The following is an 18,985-nucleotide window of genomic DNA, read 5'->3' as shown; positions in this document are numbered from 1 at the left end:
AAATCTAGAGGTACGGAATCAGTTTGAAATCCCTTGTCGATATCACTCAACACTTCGTGTGTGTAAAGAGCTAGTTGTGTTAAATATGTTTTCTAAATCCCTGTTGACTATGTGGCAATAAACCGTTCTCTTCGAGGTAATTCATTATTTTCAAACACAATATATGTTCCAAAATCCTGCTGCATGTCGGCGTTATTGCTTTTCTTTAATATTGGTGTGACCTGTGCAGCTATCCAATCTTTGGGTACGGATCTTTGGTCTCGAGTGGTGGTATATGGCTGTTAAATATGGAGCTACTGCATCAGCATACGCTGATAAGAGCCTAATTAGTATACAACCTGAAGAGGAAGATTTGGATTTATTAAATGATTTATATTATTTCACTGCTCCATCTATTTCTAGGTTACTGATGTTTGCAGCTGTTCTTGATTCGAATTGTGGAAAATTTACTTTGTCTTATTCAGTGAAAAAATTTTGGAAGATTGTTTTTAGTAACTCTGCTTTAGTAGCACGGTCATCGATAGCATTTTCATAGCTATTGCGCAAAGAAGACATTGACTGGGTCCTTCCGCCCGTATATTTTACGTAGGACGTGGCACTCTTTGGATTTTCTGCCACGTTTCGAGACAAGGTTTCGATGTGGAAACTATTATAAGCATCTCGCATTGAAGTCCGCGCTAAATTTCGACCTTTCGTAAAACATAGCCAGTCTTGGGGATTTTGTGTTCGTCTAAATTTGACAAGCTTTTTTCGTTGTTTCTGCGACAGTGTTCTAACCTGCTTCGTGTACCATGGGGGATAAACTCCGTCGTTTGTTAATTTATTTGGTATAAATCTCTCAATTGTTGTCGATACTGAATTCAACCCATATCTAAACTTACACTGTTAATTTGGAAGGATGGAGATTGTATCTCACGAAGGCATCAAGCGGATTTATATCTGTTTTTTTCGAATATATATATATATATATATATATATATATATATATATATATATATATATATATATACACTCCTGGAAATTGAAATAAGAACACCGTGAATTCATTGTCCCAGGAAGGGGAAACTTTATTGACACATTCCTGGGGTCAGATACATCACATGATCACACTGACAGAACCACAGGCACATAGACACAGGCAACAGAGCATGCACAATGTCGGCACTAGTACAGTGTATATCCACCTTTCGCAGCAATGCAGGCTGCTATTCTCCCATGGAGACGATCGTAGAGATGCTGGATGTAGTCCTGTGGAACGGCTTGCCATGCCATTTCCACCTGGCGCCTCAGTTGGACCAGCGTTCGTGCTGGACGTGCAGACCGCGTGAGACGACGCTTCATCCAGTCCCAAACATGCTCAATGGGGGACAGATCCAGAGATCTTGCTGGCCAGGGTAGTTGACTTACACCTTCTAGAGCACGTTGGGTGGCACGGGATACATGCGGACGTGCATTGTCCTGTTGGAACAACAAGTTCCCTTGCCGGTCTAGGAATGGTAGAACGATGGGTTCGATGACGGTTTGGATGTACCGTGCACTATTCAGTGTCCCCTCGACGATCACCAGTGGTGTACGGCCAGTGTAGGAGATCGCTCCCCACACCATGATGCCGGGTGTTGGCCCTGTGTGCCTCGGTCGTATGCAGTCCTGATTGTGGCGCTCACCTGCACGGCGCCAAACACGCATACGACAATCATTGGTACCAAGGCAGAAGCGACTCTCATCGCTGAAGACGACACGTCTCCATTCGTCCCTCCATTCACGCCTGTCGCGACACCACTGGAGGCGGGCTGCACGATGTTGGGGCGTGAGCGGAAGACGGCCTAGCGGTGTGCGGGACCGTAGCCCAGCTTCATGGAGACGGTTGCGAATGGTCCTCGCCGATACCCCAGGAGCAACAGTGTCCCTAATTTGCTGGGAAGTGGCGGTGCGGTCCCCTACGGCACTGCGTAGGATCCTACGGTCTTGGCGTGCATCCGTGCGTCGCTGCGGTCCGGTCCCAGGTCGACGGGCACGTGCACCTTCCGCCGACCACTGGCGACAACATCGATGTACTGTGGAGACCTCACGCCCCACGTGTTGAGCAATTCGGCGGTACGTCCATCCGGCCTCCCGCATGCCCACTATACGCCCTCCCTCAAAGTCCGTCAACGGCACATACGGTTCACGTCCACGCTGTCGCGGCATGCTACCAGTGTTAAAGACTGCGATGGAGCTCCGTATGCCACGGCAAACTGGCTGACACTGACGGCGGCGGTGCACAAATGCTGCGCAGCTAGCGCCATTCGACGACCAACACCGCGGTTCCTGGTGTGTCCGCTGTGCCGTGCGTGTGATCATTGCTTGTACAGCCGTCTCGCAGTGTCCGGAGCAAGTATGGTGGGTCTGACACACCGGTGTCAATGTGTTCTTTTTTCCATTTCCAGGAGTGTATATTATTGTTGGTGGATATGAGAGTTACGTTATTCAGTCTCACTACGACAACCTTATGTTGATTAACGGCTGAATCCGTTTTGATGATCGTTATCAGCTCTGGATTATTTGCTGCTAAGAGGTCACGTGTGTTTTCACAACCGTTTACTATTCGAGTGGGCTCATTAACCAATTGCTGGAAATAATTACCAGAGAATGCCTTTAGAACAATTCCAGATAATGTTTAATGCTTACCTCCGGCCTTAAGCATGCATTTTGCCGGCCGGAGTAGCCGGGCGGTTCTAGGCGCTACAGTCTGGAACCGCATGACGGCTACGGTCGCAGGTTGGAATCCTGCCTCGGGCATGGATGTGTGTGATGTCCTCAGGTTAGTTAGGTTTAAGTAGTTCTAAGTTCTGGGGGACTGATGACCTCCGAAGTTAAGTCCCATAGTGCTCAGAGCCATAGTGCTCAGAGCCATGCATTTTCGCCAACTTATCGACGGTAAATTGAAGTCACCATCAACTATAATTCTAAGAGTTTGGTAAGTGTATGTAATTAGACTGAAGTTCTCTTTGAACCTATCAGCGATTGTATCATCTGTGTTGGGAGGTCGATAAAAGGGTCAAATTATTATTTTATTCCGTTTGCCAAGTAATACTTCTACCTATGCTAACTCGCAGGAACCAACTACTTCAATTTCGCTAGAAAATAAAATACGTCTACCAACAACCAACACGCCACCACTAACTGTATTTAGCCTACCATTCTCACCACCGCTAGGTCCTCCACGTAAATTATTAGCACTAGCTTCCCGCTACAAACATCACTAACACTCACATTTATGCTACTTCTAGGATTTTAATGTCAACAGGCATTGTCCCATTTAAAAATTCGTAACTGTTGAAAGAAACTGCACTTTCGCCAACGTCTCAAAATCTGTGTATTGGCAGCAAATACGCGCCTTTTGTTACAATTTCGTTCTGTCGAAATCGTTATCGACAGTGCCTTCCAGATCCGAAATGATTGCAGTGCATATGTTAAGTGATTCACCCTCTGGACTCCCTACGTGGTGGAGTTGTGTATATAGAACACAGGTTTATTCTCTGCTGTACTTGAAAACTCTAGTCAGTTGTAACCAGGATAATTGCTACCAATGTGCAAGACTAGGACGCCGCCTAGAGCGACTAAGAGCAGACATTATTTGCGAATCAAGCAGTGAAAAAATTGACCAAATGAGGAGGAAAAATTGAAAATATGAGAAATGAAAACACCGCATTGTATTCAAGGGCATACGGAACGATTACTTAATAAATCTTCACTTACTTTGACGAAAGTAAACACATTGCCTCTACCTACCTCAATACTATAACAGCAGCTGCTGAGCACAAAACGGAAGTAAACATTGATTCATCCATGTCGAGCGCTGGAACGGGGGCGTGGGCTTTCTTACGATCGTGTAGCCACTTGATTGATACCATACCTTCCTGAGTCCCTATCTTTATTTTTGCCTCTGTTGATATTTGTCATGCGTCAAATGAACTGACGACTGTCGGCAGAAGATGAGGACGTTTGGTCATATTAGTTTAATGATCAAAAGAATAATGGGATATTTGCATTGTTGTGCCGTTGTATGTTGGTGGTTTCGGAAGGGGCGGATGGATAATGGGAGAAACCGATGTTAGTAAAAAAGAGGGGGCGTCATTTCTTTTCGATTCTAGCTTAGAGCGGCAAAACATCTAGCAACCGCCCTGGTTGTACTCTTCTGCACATTGTCATGTGTGATACTTTCTTGTTGCTTTCATTGAAATCGTTAAGAACGTATATTAACAATTTGTTGCAGCTACACTACATGTTTTAAGTAATTAAGTGCAAAGGCCTTGGGTAGGAATTCTACAAAAGTAAAGGAAAGGAAAAAAATGCCGCGACGCCAATATGTGACTTACGTTCGGCGAGGGCTAGGCAGCGACGTGCGGCGTACGACAGGCTTCACGGCAGTGATGTCAGTTCTTGTTGAAACATCGATCCCCAACTTTCATTAGCATTCCGAGCAGTTCCGGTTGCGACACTAAAGCCGAATGCATTATCCTTGTCGATGTATTGAGGTCACACGCACAGGTCACAGTATTAACATGCGGAAAGTTTCCTGGTTGCTTATGTATGCGTCATTCCAATCAGTGTCTTCTTTTAGTCGAGATATAGCCCAAATTTCTCCTTTCATGAATCCTGTTCAAAACCTCTTCTTCAGCAGTTCGATCTGCCCAAGTAAGCTTTAACATCGTTCCCTTTTGTCACATTTCAAAAGTTTATATTCTCCTCTAACCTGAATCGTTCCTAGTCCTCACTTCACTTACGGAGAACGTAACGCTCCATACAAACAACTTCAAAAACTACTTCGTATCACTTAATTTTGTACTCGATGTTAACAATTTTCTCTTTTTCTAAAACGCTTTCCTTGCTGTTGTCAGTCTGCATTTTATATGTTCTCTGTTTCGTCAGTCATCAGTTATTTTACTAACCGAACAACAAAACCTATCTACCACCTCGTTTAATAATCTAATTACTTCGGCATTGCAAATGTAACTCTTGTGCATTCCATTACCGTTGTTGAACTTTTGCTGTCATTCATCTTATAACCATTTTGCAAGATACTACCCGTGCCCTTCATCTGCTCTTCCAATCACTTACTGTCTCTCGCATAATGTCAGTGTCATTGGCAAATCTGTAAGTTCCCAATTTTGTTTTTAATTTCCAAGAGTGCCTGCTGAAAGTGCAGACTGAATACTACCTTTAGTAGGCTACAACTCTGTCCCAGTCCCTTCTCAGTTACTGCTTCACTTTCATTTTCTTCAGCTCCTATAGCTCCAGTCTAGTTTCTGTACAAGTCATAGAAAATTTTTCGTTTCCTGTGCTTTATCCCTACTTTCTCGAGAATTTCATGGTTTGTGTTGCAGTAAGCATTGTAAAAAATTTCTATAAATCTGCGACTTTTGTAAATGTAGCTTTGCTTTTCTTCTGTTTATCTTCTGAGATAAGTCGTAGTAGCGTCTGTATGTATCACGCTTTCTTACACTGCTCCGGAAAACAAATCATCTTCCCCGGGGTCAAATTCTACCAGTTTCTCGACTGATCTACACGCACTTCTTGTCTGTACTCTACAACCATGAGTTTTATCATGCCACAGTGACCACTGATTACATTTCCTCCCAAATCTAGTATTCTGTAAGCCGGAGGCCTCCTTCAACCTGTGTTGTGACTTGGATGCTTTATAGCTCTGTACTGTGTTGCGGAACGATCTGTTGTCGTTACACACGTAAACTAGCCATCTCCAGACACATATTCATAGCACCTTTTTTCCTCCTTTTTCCGTCAGGGACTCGTCCCTCCAGTTTTTCGGTTGTCATAATGTTAATCTTAAATGATTTCTGAAGGGACCAATATGGATGCTGCATTTCCGTTTCCAAGAATAATTATTGCACCCTAACCGTACTAGAAACTTGACTGGGTTGTCGAGTTACTACTTACTTCGTAAGTTAATGTTAATGAAGCCATTTTTCGTTAAGTGAGGTGTAGTGAATGTGAAATACACAACTGGCCATTAAAATGGCACAACCAAGAAGAATGCAGATGATAAATGGGTATTCATTGGACAAATATATTATACTGGATCTGACATATGATTACATTTACACGCAATTAGGGTGCATAGATCCTGAGAAATCAGTACACACAACAACCACCTCCAGCCGTAATAACGGCCATGATACCCCTGGGCATTGAGTCAGAGCTTCAATGGAGTGTATAGGTAGGCAGCTTCAACACGATACCACAGTTCATCAAAAGTAGTGACTGGTGTATTGTGACGAGACAGTTGCTCGGCCACCATTGACCAGACGTTTTCAATTCGTGAGAGATCTGAGGAATGTGCTGGCCAAGGCAGCAGTCGAACATTTTCTGTATCCAGAAAGGCCCGTACAGGACCTGCAACATGCGGTCGTGTATTATCCTGCTGAAATGTAGGGTTTCGCAGGGATCGAATGACGGGTAGAGCCACGGGTCGTAACACATCTGAAATGTAACGTCCACTGTTCAAAGTGCTGTCAATGCGAACAAGAGGTGACAGAGACCTGTAACCAATAGCACCCCATACCATCACGCTAGGTGATACGCCAGTATGGCGATGACGAATACACGCTTCTTCACCGCGATGTCGCCAAACACAGATGCGATCATCATAGTGCTGTGAACACAACCTGGATTCATCCGAAAAAATGACATTTTGCCTTCGTGCACCCAGGTTCGACGTTGAGTACACCATCGCAGGAGCTCCTGTCTGTGACGCAGCGTCAAGGGTATGCGCAGCCATGGTCTCCGAGCTGATAGTCCATGCTGCTGCAAACGTCGTCCAACTCTTTGTGCAGATGGTTGTTGTCTTGCAAACGCCCCCATCTGTTGACTCAGAGATCGAGACGTGACTGCAAGATCCGTTACAGCCATGCGGATAAGATGCCTGTCATCTCGACTGCTAGTGATACGAGGCCGTTGGGATCCAGCACGGCGTTCTGTATTACCCTCCTGAACCCACTGATTCAATATTCTGCTAACAGTCATTGGATTACGACCAAAGCGAGCAGAAATGTCGTGATACGATAAACCACGATCGCCATAGGCTACAATCCGACCTTTATCAAAGTCGGAAACGTGATGGTACGCATTTCTCCTCCTTAGAAGAGGCATCACAACAACGTTTCACCAGGCAACGCCGATCAACTGCTGTTTGCGTATGAGAAATCGGTTGGAAACATTCCTCATGTCAGCACGTTGTAGGTGTCACCACCGGCGACAACCTTGTGTGAATGCTCTGAAAAGCTAATCATTTGCATATCACAGCATCTTTTTCCTGTTGGTTAAATTTTGCGTCTGAAGCACGTCATCTTCGTGGTGTAGCAATTTTAATGGCCAGTAGTGTATTTGACTGACAAGGAAGAAATCTACTCCCTTTTTTAATCTAATTTAGTAATTATTTAAATAATATGTGTTTATTATTTTGAATTTTCGAGACAGTGACTTAGGGAAAATTACCCAGTAGGGATATACTGCCAGGAGAGCGGTGTGCTGACCACATGCCTCTCTCATATCCACATCGAGTGACGCTTGTGGACTGAGGATGCCACGGAGGCTGATCGGTGCTGTTGGGACCTTCACGGCCTGTTCGGGCGATGTTTAGGTTTTTTAGTTTTTAGGTTGTGGCGACGCGTCGTTGACAGGAGTCCACAGGAGAACGAGAGTGAGCGATAGGAAGTAGAGATGGGGGATCCGCTTTTGAACTGATTCATAGAGTTGAATCTTTCAAAGGAGTGAACAATCAGTGATTCAGAAAAAAAGAACGGTAGCTCCAAACGTTTCCCACGGCAGAGAGAGAGAGAGAGAGAGAGAGAGAGAAAGAGAGAGATGGAGCATATCAGCAGCGCCTCTGCTGCTCACAGCACAGTGCACGCCACACAACACAGCCAGCGCGCCGGCCTCTGCCCTGCTTCTACCTTGGCTGCCTGCATTGTGCAGTGCCCCATTGGATTTTGTGTTTCACATATGCCGTGCCGTCTCTGTGCGTCGTCTGCCGCGTGCACCCGTGCAGTGTCTGGCGCAGCTTAATTTCGCATCCCACTCTGTCGGCGATCGTTTCAATCGCACGTCCTGCCCTCTGGGCAGTTGATGCGAGCAACAGGACAGAGAGCCACCTAGTGGATAACACAGGAACTACTTGCAACAACCTGCTCGCAAGGGAATGGACGATTTGTCTCGGAGCGGGTGAGTTCACCGCTCCCCCCACCCTCGGAACTCGCCCGCTCAACACTCACCCCACTGTTCTCGACTCTAGCCAGAGCGTTGAGCAAAGCAACTCAGGTGTCACTCTGGTCTCTGCGGTCTTAGCTCACGCAGTAATACAGCTCGTGGCTCGACCTGCTCGACTCAGTGCTTCTGCATCGGAGTTCGTCTGTACTGGATATTGTTCTTCGTAGTAATACCGCTATGTATATTACATTATTATGTTATGTATACATCATTTGTTTTTATTTTATTTTTATTTGTTTAAACTGATCAGATTAGGTTCCTGACGACTCCTCTTACTATGGGATTTTTATTATGGACACTCGAATTTACGCTTTAATTACGAGCGAACTGATAAACGTATCGCAAAATGTGATACACCAATATTTTCCTTGTTTTATTCTGCGTAAGGCTATATGCAGTACTTTCGTTTTACAGTCAAATTTATATATTTTTTTCTTATTCTGGTACGGATTTTGCGATTTTAGGCGTCTTCGGAAGGAAACGTTCACTTTAAAAATATATGGCTTGCGATGTATTTGTATGAGGTTAATGAAATTTTAATACATTATAGCCAAATATATTGTTAATGTAAATCTCAAGTTACAACATTTTCCGATCACCCAAAAAACCACGATAGTGCAAAATAAATCAATAATCAAAAACTTTGTCATATCGTGGAAATTTCAATAAACAATACAAAATTCTTACTCATTATCTGTGTTACTTCAAAATAGGATCAAATAAGATCAAAATACAGGTATAGTACTGGAATAAACCAAGTTTAAAGGGCAATGTGCCTTCCATTTATTTTCTATTGTAAATGAGTGGTGAGTCATGAAAAAGAGCTAATTCATTTCAGGGAGTGAACAGTTCTGATCCGATCTCTGAAAAGAACAGTTTTGCCCATCTCTAATAGGAAGTGGACGAACTGTCGTGCACCGTGACCACACTGGAGGAGGTTGGCCCCGCATTGGATGCACAGTTTCACTGTAACACCCATTTTACACGCCATTCGTGCAGTTTTGCTTAAATTTAAGTAGTGCTGCGTTAGTACGATGCATTTATGAAGCATTTTCGAGTAATCGAGGTCCAACGTTTTACAATCCTTTTGAATGCTAAATCTCCATATATGGGAGGTGGGGCGTCCGCCTTTTTGCCTGCCACTTGCTGCCGTCTGCATTTCAGGATTGGCTAACAGCAGGTCACCCGATAGTTTTTGGCATATTTGGCCTTTACTTTGCTTGTGGTACGTAGGATTTATTGTGTGTTGTAGTAGGTTTTTTGTTGAAGAATGCCGAAGTGCTGAGTCCCCACGAAGTAAATTCCCCATCACATACCCTCAGATTTAGTGCTAAGATTGCACAGTGGATAGGCCGTTGAAAACTGAACACAGATCAAGCACAGAACAGGAAGAACGTACAATGAACTGTGAAAAAAGAAGCAAAATACAAACAGTGAACGGTGCAAGCACAAGATGTGCAAATCTAGAGAATTAGAAGAGCCACGGCATGGTATTGATGTCACAGAATTGGACCATGGGTGAGGGGTGGGATCCGCGTTAAAATCTCTCTCGTACCCTATTTTTTTCCCACAAAATTATCAGCTGTCCATCCCAGCATTGGCACGTCTGATCGCTGTATTCATATTTCTCTCAGTGGCGTAGTGTAACATCCGTTTGGAAAAGTGATGAGTAAGGAAATGACCTATAATGAAATCTGATTCTGCACAAATGCTCTATCAGCAGTCGGAAAGAAGTGGCTCTCGAATGGAAACCGTAATTGTTTGATGAGAAGGGGCAACTCAACTGAGTACTCCACCGGAAAACACCTCTGGTGTGTCATGCACGACATTAGTACTTGTGTAATATGACAGGACCCTCTTACCGGTGCACGTAACTTGTACACCTGGTGATTGAGTGAGGTATGTCTCCCTGCCCGAGGAGGTGTTCGGTTGGGTTTTTTGGAGAAGGAGGCCAGACAGCGAGGTCATCGGTCTCACCGAATCACGTAAGGACGGGGAAGGAAGTCAGCCGTGCCATTTCAAAGGAACCATCCAGGCATTTGCCTGGCGCGATTTGGGGAAATCACGGAAAACCTAAATCAGGATGGCCGGACGCGAGATTGAACCGTCGTCCTCCCGAATGCGAGTCCAGTGTGCTAGCCACTGCGCCACCTCACTCGGTGACACGATGAAAACGTAATTGTTTGCCACATAAGCTGCAACAAATGAACGCAACAGTTTCACTAACACACAGTTTCCATTGCGCTCTAAAACAACGTTTGTTAGTAGCGTTTTCGAAGTTGCAACTCTTGAATTACTTTATAGCTCACACCCATTTACTTGTTGTTTTCATTTTCATATCTGTTAGAGATCTACGTGACATCTCACCTGCTCTCACTATTCATCACATTTATTTGCGATGGTAATACACTACTGGCCATTAAAATTGAGACACCACGAAGATGACGTGCTTCAGACGCAAAATTTAACCGACAGGAAGAAGATGCTGTGATATGCAAATGATTAGCTTTTCAGAGCATTCACACAAGGTTGTCGCCGGTGGTGACACCTACAACGTGCTGACATGAGGAATGTTTTCAACCGATTTCTCATACACAAACAGCAGCTGATCGGCGTTGCCTGGTGAAACGTTGTTGTGATGCCTCGTGTAAGGAGGAGAAATGCGTACCATCACGTTTCTGACTTTGATAAAGGTCGGATTGTAGCCTATGGCGCTCGGGGTTTATCGTATCGCGACATTTCTGCTCGCTTTGGTCGTGATCCAATGACTGTTAGCAGAATATTGAATCAGTGGGTTCAGGAGGGTAATACAGAACGCCGTGCTGGATCCCAACGGCCTCGTATCACTAGCAGTCGAGATGACAGGCATCTTATCCGCATGGCTGTAACGGATCTTACAGTCACGTCTCGATCTCTGAGTCAACAGATGGAGGCGTTTGCAAGACAACAACCATCTGCACAAAGAGTTGGACGACGTTTGCAGCAGCATGGACTATCAGCTCGGAGACCATGGCTGCGCATACCCTTGACGCTGCGTCACAGACAGGAGCTCCTGCGATGGTGTACTCAACGTCGAACCTGGGTGCACGAAGGCAAAATGTCATTTTTTCCAGATGAATCCAGGTTGTGTTCACAGCATCATGATGGTCGCATCTGTGTTTGGCGACATCGCGGTGAAGAAGCGTGTATTCGTCATCGCCATACTGGCGTATCACCCGGCATGATGGTATGGGATGCCATTGGTTACAGGTCTCTGTCACCTCTTGTTCGCACTGACGGCACTTTGAACAGTGGACGTTACATTTCAGATGTGTTACGACCCGTGGCTATTCCCTTCATTCGATCCCTGTGAGACTCTACATTTCAGCAGGATAATGCACGACCGCATGTTGCAGGTCCTGTACGGGCCTTTCTGGATACAGAAAATGTTCGACTGCTGCCCTGGCCAGCACATTCTCCAGATCTCTCACGAATTGAAAACGTCTGGTCAATGGTGGCCGAGCTACTGGCTTGTCGCAATACGCCAGTCACTACTCTTGATGAACTGTGGTATCGTGTTGAACCTCCATGGGCAGCTGTACCTGTACACGCCATCCAAGCTCTGTTTGACTCAATGAGGAGGCGTATCAAGCCCGTTATTACGGCCAGCGGTGGTTGTTCTGGGTACTGATTCCTCAGGATCTGTACAACCAAACTGCGTGAAAACGTAATCACATGTCAGTTCTAGTATAATATATTTGTCCAATGAATACCCGTTTATCACCTGCATTTCTTCTTGGTGTAGCAATTTTAATGGCCAGTAGTGTATATTCTTGTCACATACCTCATGTTCTACAACCGTTGTATAAAATGGGAATTGCCACGACTACAGAAGGGAAACAGACTCGTGATCGCACGAACCCTTCATAATTTTCTGAAAAAAAGGGACGCGATTGGGACTTGAACATTGATACCGCGAGTTGCAGTCCAACACCATGACCACATAACCACTCCTAATCCGCTCGATGTCGCACATTTTGAGCTTGCACCGTTCGCTGCTTCTATTTAGCTTCATTTTTCACAGCTCCTGTTTTCATAGGCGATACGTGTTCGGTTTTGGACGGGTTATCCACTGGGCCACCCAACCGCTAAATATGAGTTGACGTGCGGTGAGGAGTTTCTTTTGTCAGGTGTACTTTAGAAGACCAAAAGGTAGAAAAACTTCACAGGCTTCCTTCTGAAAGGAGCGAGGCAGTAACATGTGGAATCTTGCTACAGAAAATCAGCAGGGCTGACCAGCAGACTACAAGGGAAGCTCGATTCTGTGCAATGAGCACAGTGAATGGTGAAATTTCATTTCTTTCGACAAAATATTGGCCGAGACACAACAGTCCAAAGCCCCCAGACATTCACGCTCTCTCTGCCCCGAGTCGCGCATGTTGTGAATCAAGTGACTACATCTCGGTCATTATTTTTTCAACTAACTTTAAACTTTATCAGTCTCCATCAGGGACATGTGTGAAAGCTCTCATATTTTCGTCGAAATACGTGAAGGTCCAGCAGGGAGGCCTAAGTGTGGTGACATGGAATGAATGACCCACTGGTGCAATTCGTCCTTCATTCCATGCAATAAATCAAATCCATGTTCAAGAAGGCAGAAAGGTGAAAGTTAAGCCAGTTGTAGCGTGGCTGAATGCACATACAGTCTGTAAGTAGGATGTGTTCGTTCTTTCTGAAACAAGCTCGACATACTTTCCCATTTAAACATGTATTAAGAAAGGGCATATGACGTCACTAGTTATGTCACAACAATGCTTATGCTGTTGGGCCTAAAGGCTCTGCGTTCAACCATCAGCATGTGGAGGTATCTTCATTTTCGATTAAATTCGGCTATGCACAATGTTTCTAAACCCCTCTGTCGTCCCCCCCCCCCCCCCCTCCGATCTTTACCACTATGGTCTTAGGTTCAAACCTCTCCAGCCCCAGGCACACTGCCGTCCAGGCCCTAGATTAGCCCTGCTCACAAAACAGTTTAATCACTTTACTCTGTGTAAATGGCTTAGTCTGCATGTATTAGGTTGGTGCATAAGTTCCCAGCTTTTCTCTACATGAATTATAAACACATAGATACACATACCAGAGACATTAGTCATCAATAATATATTCTCCTCCACTATTTACAACATTCTGCCAGCACTGGCGAAACTTTCCGATTCCGCGACTGTAGTAATCAAGTGTTGTTGTTGCGGTCTTCAGTCCTGAAACTGGTTTGATGCAGCTCTCCATGCTACTCAATCCTGTGCAAGCTTCTTCATCTCCCAGTACGTACTGAAGCCTAGATCCTTCTGAATCTGCTTAGTGTATTCATCTCTTGGTCTCCCTCTAAGGGTTTTACCCTCCACGCTGCCCTCCAGTACTAAATTCGTGATCCCTCGATGCCTCAAAACATGTCCTACTGACCGATCCCTTCTTCCCGTCAAGTTTTGCCACAAACTCCTCTTCTCCCCAATTCTATTCAATACCTCTTCATTAGTTATCTACCCATCTAATCTTCAGCATTCTTCTGTAGCACCACATTTCGAAAGCTTCTATTCTCTTCTTTTCTAAACTATTTATCGTCCATGTTTCACTTCCATACATGGCTACACTCCATACAAATACTTTCAGAAACGACTTCCTGACACTTAAATCAATACTCGATTTTAACAAATTTATCTTCTTCGGGAACGCTTTCCTTGCCATTGCCAGTCTACATTGTATATCCTCTCTACTTCGACAATCATCAGTTAGTTTGCTCCCCAAATAGCAAAACTCCTTTACTACTTCAAGTGTCTCATTTCCTAATCTAATTCCCTCAGCATCACCCGATTTAATTCGACTGCGTTCCATTATCCTCGTTTTGCTTTTGTTGATGAGTAATCACGTGGTTTGAGGTAAAGCACTCATCGAGCCATGTTGGCGGCGCATTGTCATTGGAGAGGTATGCAAGTCCTACAGTGATCTCCTATTACCAGTTCACTTCAGCACTACAAACATGCTAACATAGCGTGGTTCTAATTGTGTAAATAACGGTTTAGCATGAGATAATGTCTGTGGGGTAACAGAAGAGATTGAAAATATTCATGGTAATATGGAATTGAAGTTCACCGAGATCAAGGGCGCAGAACTATACAGGCAAATTAATAAGAATATTAGGCTGATGACAATACAATACGATCTAACTTGTGGACATCAGCATCTATTGCAAGCAAGCCACAATCACCGACTTGTTTGGAGCTCCTACATTGAAGTTATCATCATTAGAAGATTCTTCAAATTCTGTCTATATCAAGTGTAGATAATTTGTATTGGTTCTATAGTCTATTATGGGTTGCATCCGATTGACTAACGTTTTGGAAACAACATGTGAAAACACTTTTCGATAGCGCTATGAACTATATAGGTGAATATAGCTTACAATGTGATTTAGAAAAGTATATGTATGCGTGCAGTACCGAGATCTGCTACCATAACTTGTATAACTAATGTTAAGTCAGTAGAATTTGCAGTTACGGGTGGTATACCATGTACCGCTGTTGGTTTCAACGTTATACAAGCGGAGTTAACAGGATATAAAAATCAGCTACTTAGGCAGTATTGCATGGATGCAAGGAAGAATGAATAATAATAAGTACGTAGGTATGTTTTATTTCTGTATGAAAAAACATTTTAATAAGACGAAGTTAACTTACATTATCTTTTTATTGGAACTGTTCCAATGCCAATATTAACAGCATAAGCAAGAAACATATACAACTGTGATGTACAGGTCTTACAGTTCCACACAGACACATACACATGCACACGCACGCAGACACAGACACAAACACACACACACGCACACACAGACACACACACACACACACACACTCCCACATACACACACACAAAACAACTCATTCAATTAGCAGTGACAGTATGGTAGGGTTTCAGTACCACACTCACAAATGACCCATTTACCGTCGTAACGGGACAATCGGTCCTCAGTTGGAATACAGTCTCCATCATATGTTCTCACGATTCAAAATGCACTTGACGTACCATATGTGGGAAGGCATCATCACCAGCACTGTTATACAAACTCTTCAACTAATCCTCAACGGTGAGATTTTTTGTAGTTGCACAGCTCCACGTCTTTAGCCGGTCTAGGGCTTGAACGTGTCTGTACGGCATGTGCGCATTTTGAATGAAGATCAACGAACTCTTCCATCTGCAGGCCATTCATCTCGTCTTCTACGAGACCGATAACCTCATTATTTGCTGGTGTTATGCCATAAGGATTACGTGGCGCGCGTGTGTGTGTCGGCTTGATAGGGATGATGGTTCAAGTCTGGTGGACACAGGTCGGCGTCCGTCAATCGCGACAACTCCGATCTGTAACTGTTGAAAGAAACTCCTCGCTTTCACTCTACAGCGGAGTGTGCGCTGATATGTAACTTCCTGGCAGATTAAAACTGTGTGCCGGACCAAGACTCGAACTCGGGACCTTTGCCTTTCGCTGGTAAGTGCTCTATTAACTGAGCTACTCAAGCACGACTCACGCTCCGTCCTCACAGCTACAGGTACTGGCAGAAGTAAAGCTGTGAGGACGGGGCGTGAGTCGTGCTTGGGTAGCTCAGTTGGTAGAGCACTTGCCCGCGAAAGGCAAAGGTCCCGAGTTCGAGTTTCGGTCCGGCACACAGTTGGTTTAAATGACTCTGAGCACTATGGGACTTAACATCTGAGGTCATCAATCCCCTAGAACTTAGAACTACTTAAACCTGCCCGAGGCAGGATTTGAACCTGCGACCGTAGCGGTCGCGCGGTTCCAGACTGAAGCGCCTAGAACCGCTCGGCCACACCGGCTGGCCCGGCACGCAGTTTTAATCCGACAGGAAGTTTCAACTCCTCGCTTTGTTTGGTTAGTTTCAGATACTATCATTCTTTAACAGATATACGCGTATCGATGGAGCAGCACGCCGGTATGTATAAGCAGCCCTCGCTTATAATTGAAGCAATGGTATTCGAAGGACGTTTGTCTTCTTTACTACCACACAGAGCGACTGCACCATTCGGTACCACAACAACTCCCTTTATCTGAAACAATAAACGAAATATCCTTCCGTGTTCGAGACGGGTTCATAAGCTTACGCGAAACTTAAGAACAATAGTTCTTTATGCCCGGTTTGCAAATGAATGTTCAAACGTAGATAATATGATATCTCGAATTATAAATTCCATCATTCAAGCCGATGCCACATTATAGTCTAGCGAGGATGGTGATTTGTGAAGTACTATAGCGTCGCTAAGGCGTCGTTACAGTGCTGCTTCAACGACTCCTACGCCGTAAATCCAGAGATAAGGTATTCTCTACCTAACGTACAGAAGGCGTCGTACTTCGATGTAAACTTACTGTTCTCTGTTAATAATGTCACTAAATCACCTTTAACTTCGGCGTTCTTTCGAGAAATAATTATTTCACCGTTATACAGTTATGTTCCATTAAATGATGCAGCCGACACGAAGCATTAAAGTTATATCTGAGTTTATTGCACGTCTGAATTATTTAACCACTTCACTTGAAAGCACACCTATCTGTTATTCAGGGAATTGAAGCTACACTCCTGGAAATGGAAAAAAGAACACATTGACACCGGTGTGTCAGACCCACCATACTTGCTCCGGACACTGCGAGAGGGCTGTACAAGCAATGATCACACGCACGGCACAGCGGACACACCAGGAACCGCGGTGTTGGCCGTCGAATGGCGCTAGCTGCGCAGCATTTGTGCACCGCCGCCGTCAGTGTCAGCCAGTTTGCCGTGGCATACGGAGCTCCATCGCAGTCTTTAACACTGGTAGCATGCCGCGACAGCGTGGACGTGAACCGTATGTGCAGTTGACGGACTTTGAGCGAGGGCGTATAGTGGGCATGCTGGAGGCCGGGTGGACGTACCGCCGAATTGCTCAACACGTGGGGCGTGAGGTCTCCACAGTACATCGATGTTGTCGCCAGTGGTCGGCGGAAGGTGCACGTGTCCGTCGACCTGGGACCGGACCGCAGCGACGCACGGATGCACGCCAAGACCGTAGGATCCTACGCAGTGCCGTAGGGGACCGCACCGCCACTTCCCAGCAAATTAGGGACACTGTTGCTCCTGGGGTATCGGCGAGGACCATTCGCAACCGTCTCCATGAAGCTGGGCTACGGTCCCGCACACCGTTAGGCCGTCTTCCGCTCACGCCCCAACATCGTGCAGCCCGCCTCCAGTGGTGTCGCGACAGGCGTGAATGGAGGGACGAATGGAGACGTGTCGTCTTCAGCGATGAGAGTCGCTTCTGCCTTGGTGCCAATGATGGTCGTATGCGTGTTTGGCGCCGTGCAGGTGAGCGCCACAATCAGGACTGCATACGACCGAGGCACACAGGGCCAACACCCGGCATCATGGTGTGGGGAGCGATCTCCTACACTGGCCGTACACCACTGGTGATCGTCGAGGGGACACTGAATAGTGCACGGTACATCCAAACCGTCAACGAACCCATCGTTCTACCATTCCTAGACCGGCAAGGGAACTTGCTGTTCCAACAGGACAATGCGCGTCCGCATGTATCCCGTGCCACCCAACGTGCTCTAGAAGGTGCAAGTCAACTACCCTGGCCAGCAAGATCTCCGGATCTGTCCCCCATTGAGCATGTTTGGGACTGGATGAAGCGTCGTCTCACGCGGTCTGCACGTCCAGCACGAACGCTGGTCCAACTGCGGCGCCAGGTGGAAATGGCATGGCAAGCCGTTCCACAGGACTACATCCAGCATCTCTACGATCGTCTCCATGGGAGAATAGCAGCCTGCATTGCTGCGAAAGGTGGATATACACTGTACTAGTGCCGACATTGTACATGCTCTTTTGCCTGTGTCTATGTGTCTGTGGTTCTGTCAGTGTGATCATGTGATGTATCTGACCCCAGGAATGTGTCAATAAAGTTTCCCCTTCCTGTGTCAGGTGCGTTTTTAATTTTACGATTTAGGTTTTCAACAACATTTATTTTGCAAGCATATTCTGTGGCAGTCTGCCTGGTCACGTTTAGTTCTTGTGTGTAGCCAACTTTGTCCATTGAAACTCTGTTCACTCTGTGTAGGAGGTACCTGAGGCTGGCCACCTTGTGAGCTGTCGGGTGGTTTTCTGTGTTGTGAATGATTGTGCCGGTTGATTTAGGTTTTCTGTACACTGAGAACCGGTGCTGGTGATATTTATTTTCTATTGTTAGGTGTAGGATATTTATTTTTTGTCTCTTTCAGATTCACAGGTGAAGTGTACCCTTGGGTGAACAGTACTGATGCCTCTTTGTAACTGTAGTAGCCACTCACATGTTACAGCTAAGAAACAAATTATTTCCTCAACCTAAAGGAACCAACACATCACGTAAAGAAGTAATCGGTTGTATCGGTTGATAGGACGCATTCTGAGACATCAAGGATCACTTACTTAGTATTGGAAGGAAATGTGGGTGGTAAAAATCGTAGAGGGACACTACTAAGAGATGAATAAAGTAAGGATGTTCATAATGATGTAAGTTGCAGTAGTTATTTTGAGATGAAGAACCTTGCACAGGACAGAGTAGCATGGAGAACTTCATTAAACCAGTCTTCGGACTAAAGAACACAACAAGAACAAAAACAACTTTGATCTCTATACACAGAAAATAGACAATATGCGTGTGC

At 45.2% G+C, this 18,985-nt stretch overlaps 1 protein-coding gene across 1 annotated transcript in view; it reads right to left on the bottom strand.

Annotated features, from left to right (window-relative positions):
* LOC126100866 (fatty acyl-CoA reductase 1-like) overlaps positions 1-4,400 on the bottom strand; it is a 144,242-nt gene extending 139,842 nt beyond the window's left edge. The window contains exon 1 of the mRNA XM_049911533.1: positions 4,359-4,400. The gene's annotated coding sequence lies outside the window, so the exon portion shown is untranslated. The remainder of the gene's footprint in view (positions 1-4,358) is intronic.
* Between the last annotated feature and the right edge of the window lie 14,585 nt (positions 4,401-18,985).

The sequence above is a fragment of the Schistocerca cancellata genome, chromosome 9 (assembly GCF_023864275.1).
Source record: "Schistocerca cancellata isolate TAMUIC-IGC-003103 chromosome 9, iqSchCanc2.1, whole genome shotgun sequence".
In the NCBI taxonomy this organism is placed as follows: Eukaryota; Metazoa; Arthropoda; class Insecta; order Orthoptera; family Acrididae; genus Schistocerca; species Schistocerca cancellata.
The sequence above is the reverse complement of the archived record's forward strand: the minus strand, read 5'-3'. Positions and strand labels throughout refer to the sequence as shown.